Consider the following 7,309-nt stretch of genomic DNA (forward strand, 5'->3'; position numbering starts at 1 on the left):
TAACTCTTGTGCATCTAGATATTTGTAACATTATTTGATATGAATCTATTTCTTGTTGGAATAATGCTTGGGACCCCCTTTTGGGGGTCACCCCCTCACCCCCCTTTGCCACGTGGCGGGGGGTGATTGGAGGAGCAGGAAAAAAAAAGAAAAAGAAAAAGAAAAAGAAAATGTAACCAATGAGAGAGAGAGGGGGTCAAAGGGGATGGGAGGAAAAGGGAGGATGAATCATTGTTGTTCTTGTTGGATTTCATTTGGTATTTAAAAATGGCATTCTTAATGGATAGGATGTGCTCTTTCAAGTTCATTGGTTGACAGCGATGCTAACCAATTTCTTATTCTCTATGGCAAGAGACTCCATGTGAGCTACTAAGGTATTTGGTCTCATGTCTTGCATTTTATGAAATATCCATGTTGGTGTGTCACATGTTGTATCCTGTCTTTGTCTATGCTTGTGTCCTTGCTTCTTTGCTCTACTGTTAATCATTTTTTTACTAGTTCCGGTTTCATCAATGCAGCAGATTCTAACGTTGTATCTACTGAATGGGAAGTTGAGAGTGATGATGAAAGTGAGGAAGAATCTGAATGTAAGTTTCTTAAAACCAGAATGTGGCAGATCCTGTGCACTTTCTTATTGGCTATTCCCCCTTTGTAGTATTATTTATTTGAATATTAGATATACTTTCCTTTCATTCAGCTCCACTTCTATCTTCATTACCTTCTTCCAGGTCTTATTTAACAATTATCCTGTTGACTTGTAATTTTTTTTTTGAATTCCACTGCATGTTGTATGCTTTGCAAATTATTTTGAAGCCTTCTTTGGGTGCATTAGTATTTGGCATTAGCACAAATGCACCTGAAGCTTCATTTGTTGTTTTCTCTCGCATCTTTGTGTTAGTAAAACAAATAACTATAAAGATGTGATGCCTGGGTTGCAAATTGTTTTTTTTCTTACTGGTTTTCTGTTTTATCAGTTCAGCTGACTTGTGACTTGTTGCATATTATTGTCCTTATGGTTTTGGATCCACTTCCTGATATAATTTATGGTATTTGCTGTGTGGTGTCTTGGTTTCTTTTGTGAAGATACTCTAATTTTACTTGATTTTGTTTTAATGTCAAGGGTAAGAAATGCTGCTTTGAAGTTATAATTAATCGTAAAAATAAAAATAAAATTCAGTTTATTATTTATGTTTTGTTGTAATAGTTCATAAAAGCTCTGCAAGAGGATCCGTTAGCGTTAAAAATACTCACTCAAAGTTGAACTTTACTCATTTCCTCACCTGCAGAATTTTCTTCTTCAAGCTATGTCTCTTAACTGTTGTCTTCATTTTTTTGTTTGCCCTAGGTGGGTTAACAACTTTGGTTGACATGCCTCTTAACAGTTTTCCATCTACAGTTTCTAAAGAAACTTTTGAACTCAAGGTATGGATGGTCGAACTCAACTTTGGTTGACATGCCTCTTAGCTTCACTTTTTAATTAGGTAGTTAGAAACTTAGCTTCACTCTCATATTCTTATTGTACAAAAACTTGACCAACTATTGCCTTTTCTTGTTATATTTTTTCCATCTACATAACAGATCAAGGCTGTGACAAAGAGGATCTATGTTGATGTTGGTATGCTCTTAGAACTATATATGAGAAATCTCATATTTTAATCACTTGTTTTAATCATAGTAAGGTTGTGCTGCAATGTTAGTAAATAGACTTGTAGGAACAAACGGGACCTCGATTGGATCTACGGTTAGAAAATTAGAAGGAAAATTGTAAAACACAAGACCTAAAATGCCCATTCGGGGGCCGAAATTTTGAAATGACCACTGAAACAAAAACTTGGCACGAACAGCCTTTTGAAGCCTAAATAGACTTGTAGGAACAAACGAGACTTGTATTGGATCTCCAGTTAGAAAATTAGAAGGAAAGTTGTAAAACACAAGACTAAAAAGGCCCGTTCGAGTGCCGAAATTGCGAAATGACCACCGAAACCACCGAAACTTAGCACGAACAGCTTTTTCAAGCCTTAATAGACTTGTAGGAACAAACGGGACCTCGATTGCATTTACGGTTAAAAAATTAGAAGGAAAAATGTAAAACGTAAGGCTTAAAAGGCCCGTTCGAGGGTCGAAATTTTGAAATGACCACCGAAACTACCGAAACTTGGCACAGACAACCTTTTGAAGCCTAAATAGACTTGTAGGAACAAACGGGACCTCTATTGGATCTCCGGTTAGAAAATTAAAAGGAAGGTTGTAAAACACAAGACTAAAAAGGCCCGTTCGGGGGCTGAAATTGCGAAATGACCACCGAAACCACCGAAACTTTGCACGAACAGCTTTTTCAAGCCTAAACAGACTTGTAGGAACAAGTAGGACCTCGATTGCATTTCCGGTTAAAAAATTAGAAGGAAAAATGTAAAACACAAGGCTTAAAAGGCCCGTTCGGGGATGAAATTTCAAAATGACCACTAAAACCACCGAAACTTGGCATGGACAGCCTTTTGAAGCCTAAATAGACTTGTAGGAACAAACGGGACCTCTATTGGATCTCCGGTTAGAAAATTAGAAGGAAAATTGTAAAACACAAGACTAAAAAGGCCCGTTCGGGGGCCGAAATTGCGAAATGACCACGAAACCACTGAAACTTGGCACGGGTAACTTGTTCAAGCCTAAATAGACTTGTAGGAATAAACGGAACCTCGATTGGATGCCCAGTTAGAAAATTAGAAGGAAAATTGTAAAATACAAGACTTAAAATGCCCGTTCGGGGGTCGAAATTGCGAAATGACCACCGAAACTTGACACGGACAGCTTGTTCAAGCCTAAATAGACTTGTAGGAACAAATGGGACCTCCATTAGATCTTCGGTTAGAAAATTAGAAGGAAAATTGTAAAACACAAGACTTAAAATGCCTGTTCGGGGGCTGAAATTGCGAAATGACCACCGAAACAACTGAAACTTGGCACAGACAGCTTGTTCAAGCCTAAATAGACTTATATGAACAAATGAGACCTCAATTGGATCCCCGGTTAGAAAACTAGAAGGAAAATTGTAAAACACAAGACTTAAAAGTCCCGTTCGGGGGGTAAAATTGCGAAATGACCATCGAAACCATCGAAACTTGGCACGGACAGCTTGTTCAAACCTAAATAGACTTGTAGAAACAAACGAGACCTCGATTGGATTTTTGGTTAGAAAATTACAAGAAAAAGTGTAAAACACAAGATTTAAAATGCCCATTCGGGGGCCGAAATTGCGAAATGACCATCGAAACCACCGAAACTTGGCATGGACAGCCTTTTCAAGCCTAAATAGACTTGTAGGAATAAACGGGACCTCTATTGGATCTCCTGTTAGAAAATTAGAAGAAAAATTGTAAAACACAAGACTTAAAAGGCCCGTTCGGGGGCTGAAATTGCGAAATGACCACCGAAACTGTCACACCCCCAACTCTCCCCTAAAAGTTTGGGCATGACCACTTCAGAAACAGACACCTAACTCGATGTACATAAGATATGGGGCCTGAACGGAAGCATTAATATAAAAAACGAACATAAAACAATATCCAATGAGCTACCACTACTATGCCAGGATCACAAACATTGCATAAGGTAGATGAACATACAGTGACGTGTATCTGAGAGTTTAGTTATGTACATATACATATACAGACCTAGCCCCATGATTGGACGTATAACAAAAGTATTAGTGAGGAAGAGGTTATGCACAACCCAAAACACAAAGCCAAAAGCTTGACAAAACTTCACAAAGTGAACAACTTCATTTAAGTGCCTGGACACACTGCGGTTGACAAAAGAGGTACGAACGCCATGGATTAAGACTGACCTCCAGGTTGAGTGCCTACAGAAACAGACATAACATAAAGTGAGCGAAGCTCAGCAAATAATAGTACGTGATAATCCAATAAATAACTTGAATCACAGGGTATATAAATACAGAGAACTTATAGTTAATCTTATCCTGTAATTGTTTCCAGAACGACCTTGGGCCCAGTCTTTAAACAGAGTGGTTTTAAGCCCAGAATACAGAACGGCTATATGCCCACAGATTTCACAGAGTGGCCCTCGGCCTAACAGGTTCACAGATTGGCCCTCGGCCTAACATATTCATAGTTTGGCTTTAAGCCCAGATTTCAAAGATTGGCCATAGGCCTCACAGATTTCACAGAACAGCCATAGGCCTCAGTTCACATATGTATGGACTCAAGAGGTGGCTCGTACGGATTCTAGAGGTGACTCGCATAGCAGTACTTAGTTCCGTACAACACTTTGTTCCATACCAGAAATCCTTAGGTCTTAAAGACCGAACCATCCGTATAGTGTCATAGTATAGCATAACATACATGAACCACGGTATTATTACCCCCGGGCAAGGGCCATAAGACCACAGTATTTTTACCCCCAGGTAAGGGCCTTGTGCTAAAGCATTCATTAATTCAAAATGTAACATATCAGAAAATAGAGCATTTCTTGCCATATCATGTCATTATATAAACGAAATGGATAACCAGAACAAAATAATGCCAGATTCATACGAATACCGTTCACAATGGTGCACATAAATTTCCTTTTATAATTCATTACATGTTGCCATAGTCGTCTTATGTATAACCAAGCATTAATAATAATATTTACAGAAGCCCATGTGTCGTTACAGTACTATTTATGGGAATAGAAGAATTCACACCATAACGTGAGTCATATAACAATGTTATTGATATTCAATTCTTGACGTATAAGGCAACCCATGGTTCTATCCGATTTTCATTTCGTTAATCCATTCTAGGTAAATGTCTATGTCATAAAACATGTGTCGAACCAAGTAAGACTGTAAGAGTCCCTGATAGGACGTTTCAAATATCATGTTCCCGTTCAAATGTCATGTTCCCATTAAGCGGGGTTTATATTCATAATTCCTTCCCGTTAACTAATTGCATAGTACTAATAATTCTTGTGCGAAGTCTTAGGTAATTTACAGGTTATAGCACATTAATGATAACCATTAACCGTAATCGGAATGCAGAGTAGTTCCACAGTCATACCGAGGTACACATAATCTTTCAATGTTCTCACTGATCTCCAAACAACATAAATGTTAACGTACTTGCTTATAAAAGAAAACAGAGCGTTAATAATAAGAATTATTAACGGTAAGTAAACGTACGATTACAGTACTACTACTCACAGTGCTATAGCAGAGCTCTTGACCCTCCCGGATTATGACCTACACATGTACACGACTCATACATTAGTTCTTTTTCTTCCTTTCATTATTTCTTGCTTCAGTTTACTTCGAATGAATTTACAGGCATCTTAAGGACATCAAACATAGATTTCAAAAATACCAGAGGGTTAAGCACACGAAACGGAGAAAAACATTTTTTCCAACTTGGGCCGCACGTGCGGCTGTGAGCCCCGCACGTGCGGCAAGGGTTCTCGCACGTGTGGCAATGACCCCCGCACGTGCGGCGATTCTACCCAGCAGCAGTCCGAAATTCCAGCAGCACCCAATTTTTGGTAACTTTTTCAAGGCCCAAAATAGGTCCTTTAATTGATGAAATATGATTCAAAAATCATGTATATAAATATTATGTAATCTCAATATAACTTGGATTTTAATCTTTAAAGTTTATAAACATAACCCAATTCCACAATACTTCCAATTCCCTCACACATCGACACACCCACACACCCACATATGCAACCATATATCCTCAAGTTTAATAATTGAGGAAATAGGATGGACTTCTCACTAGATACCTCACTAGATAAGTCCATACACTTCCAAATCAATTCAATACAAAGATAATGACTCAATTAATCACTTAGCACAATAACATAGAGGAATTTCTTCTTAATTCAAAGAGAGGGATCACTTAGAAATAAGTAGACATATCTTGAGTCAAATTCCCTACAACCCTCTAGATTTCCCCAATTCCATCCTCGAAGAACTTTGCTCCTCCTCTCAAACTCTTCTCTTTCCTCACTCTCAGGATATTTTTGTATAAAGCTCCCAAGTCAAATACTTAGAAGGACATAGGTATATATATATATATATAAAAGGTGAATAGGACAAAAATCAATCAATTTAATCATTCCAAATTAAAATTTCACAGAAAATCCTATTATGACTTAAAAATTATGCTGATCTCAAATATAAAGTCAATTTCGGATTATTAAGCTCTTAAGGCTTTCAATTCTTGATCCAAACATTTTAATTGTGATAGATATGTTTTCTTATTAAACAGATATGGATCTATAATCGTAAGGTTCACTTAATTAAACCCAATTTCACATGAAATTTCACAATAAGTATTTAAATGCGCAGAATAAATGGACTGAAAGTATATCAGAAAACATGTACGAGAGTCGGGTTATTACAGAAACCACCAAAACTTGGCACGGACAGCTTGTTCAAACTTAAGTAGACTTGTAGGAACAAATGGGACCTCGATTGGATTTTCGGTTAGAAAATTACAAGAAAAAATGTAAAACACAAGACTTAAAAGGCCCGTTCGGAGGCCGAAATTACAAAATGACCACTGAAACCACCGAAACTTGGCACGGGCAACTTGTTCAAGCCTAAATAGACTTGTATGAGCAAACTTGTATGAGCAAACAGCACCCGATTGGACTTCCCGTTACAAAATTAAAATCAAAATTGTGAAATTCATATCGATGTTTTTTTTTTTTTTTTGTCAATCTAATATTGTTTTTTCTTTTTTCATGTGACAGATTGGCAATGGTGGAAAACAGTTCGGGCTACAACAGAAGATTTGATTTTGTGTTTTTGGAAATATTTTGACATAGGATTTTGGTAAATGATTTATGGATTAAATGTTTAGCATCAAAATATTTAGTTTTGTGTTTTTGAAAATATTTTGACATAGGATTTGGTAATGTATTTATGGGTTTGATGTTAGTAGTTTGTAAGTACTTTGGTATGCATGTTTTAGATTGTTAGAGAATTGTAATTATGTTTATTGGGATTTTTCGTAGCTATTAATTTTGAATTAGTATGAATGTTTTGCACAGGTGTATTATTAGTTACATTACATTTGTGTATATATTGTGCACGGGAAAACAGGTGTTTTGGATTATTTTGAACAGAAAAATTATTAAAATCAAAATTTGTGTAGTGAATTTTTAGTGACAGGTGGTGTTTTTGTCGCTGTTAATATATTTGGCGACAGCATATTGTTTTTGTCGCTAAAAGTTAGTGGTTATTCCAAGAACTTTTAGTAACCAAAACTTACTCGTCGCTAAAAACGTGATTTTTAGCGACCAAATTAAT

At 36.8% G+C, this 7,309-nt stretch overlaps 1 long non-coding RNA gene across 2 annotated transcripts; it reads left to right on the forward strand.

The window, feature by feature from the left end:
• Positions 1 to 242: 242 nt before the first annotated feature.
• Positions 243 to 6,982, forward strand: LOC145823531 (uncharacterized). Of its 2 annotated transcripts, none has more exons than XR_014365814.1 (4): positions 243 to 374; positions 522 to 587; positions 1,346 to 1,422; positions 6,751 to 6,982. It is a non-coding gene; the product is annotated as an uncharacterized LOC145823531 (long non-coding RNA). The 2 variants fall into 2 exon arrangements; XR_014365815.1 differs by having other exon boundaries at positions 249 to 374; positions 519 to 587.
• The last annotated feature ends 327 nt before the right edge of the window (positions 6,983 to 7,309 follow it).

This window comes from Camellia sinensis, chromosome 4, assembly GCF_055761805.1.
Source record: "Camellia sinensis isolate YWXY chromosome 4, ASM5576180v1, whole genome shotgun sequence".
NCBI classification, from domain to species: domain Eukaryota; kingdom Viridiplantae; phylum Streptophyta; class Magnoliopsida; order Ericales; family Theaceae; genus Camellia; species Camellia sinensis.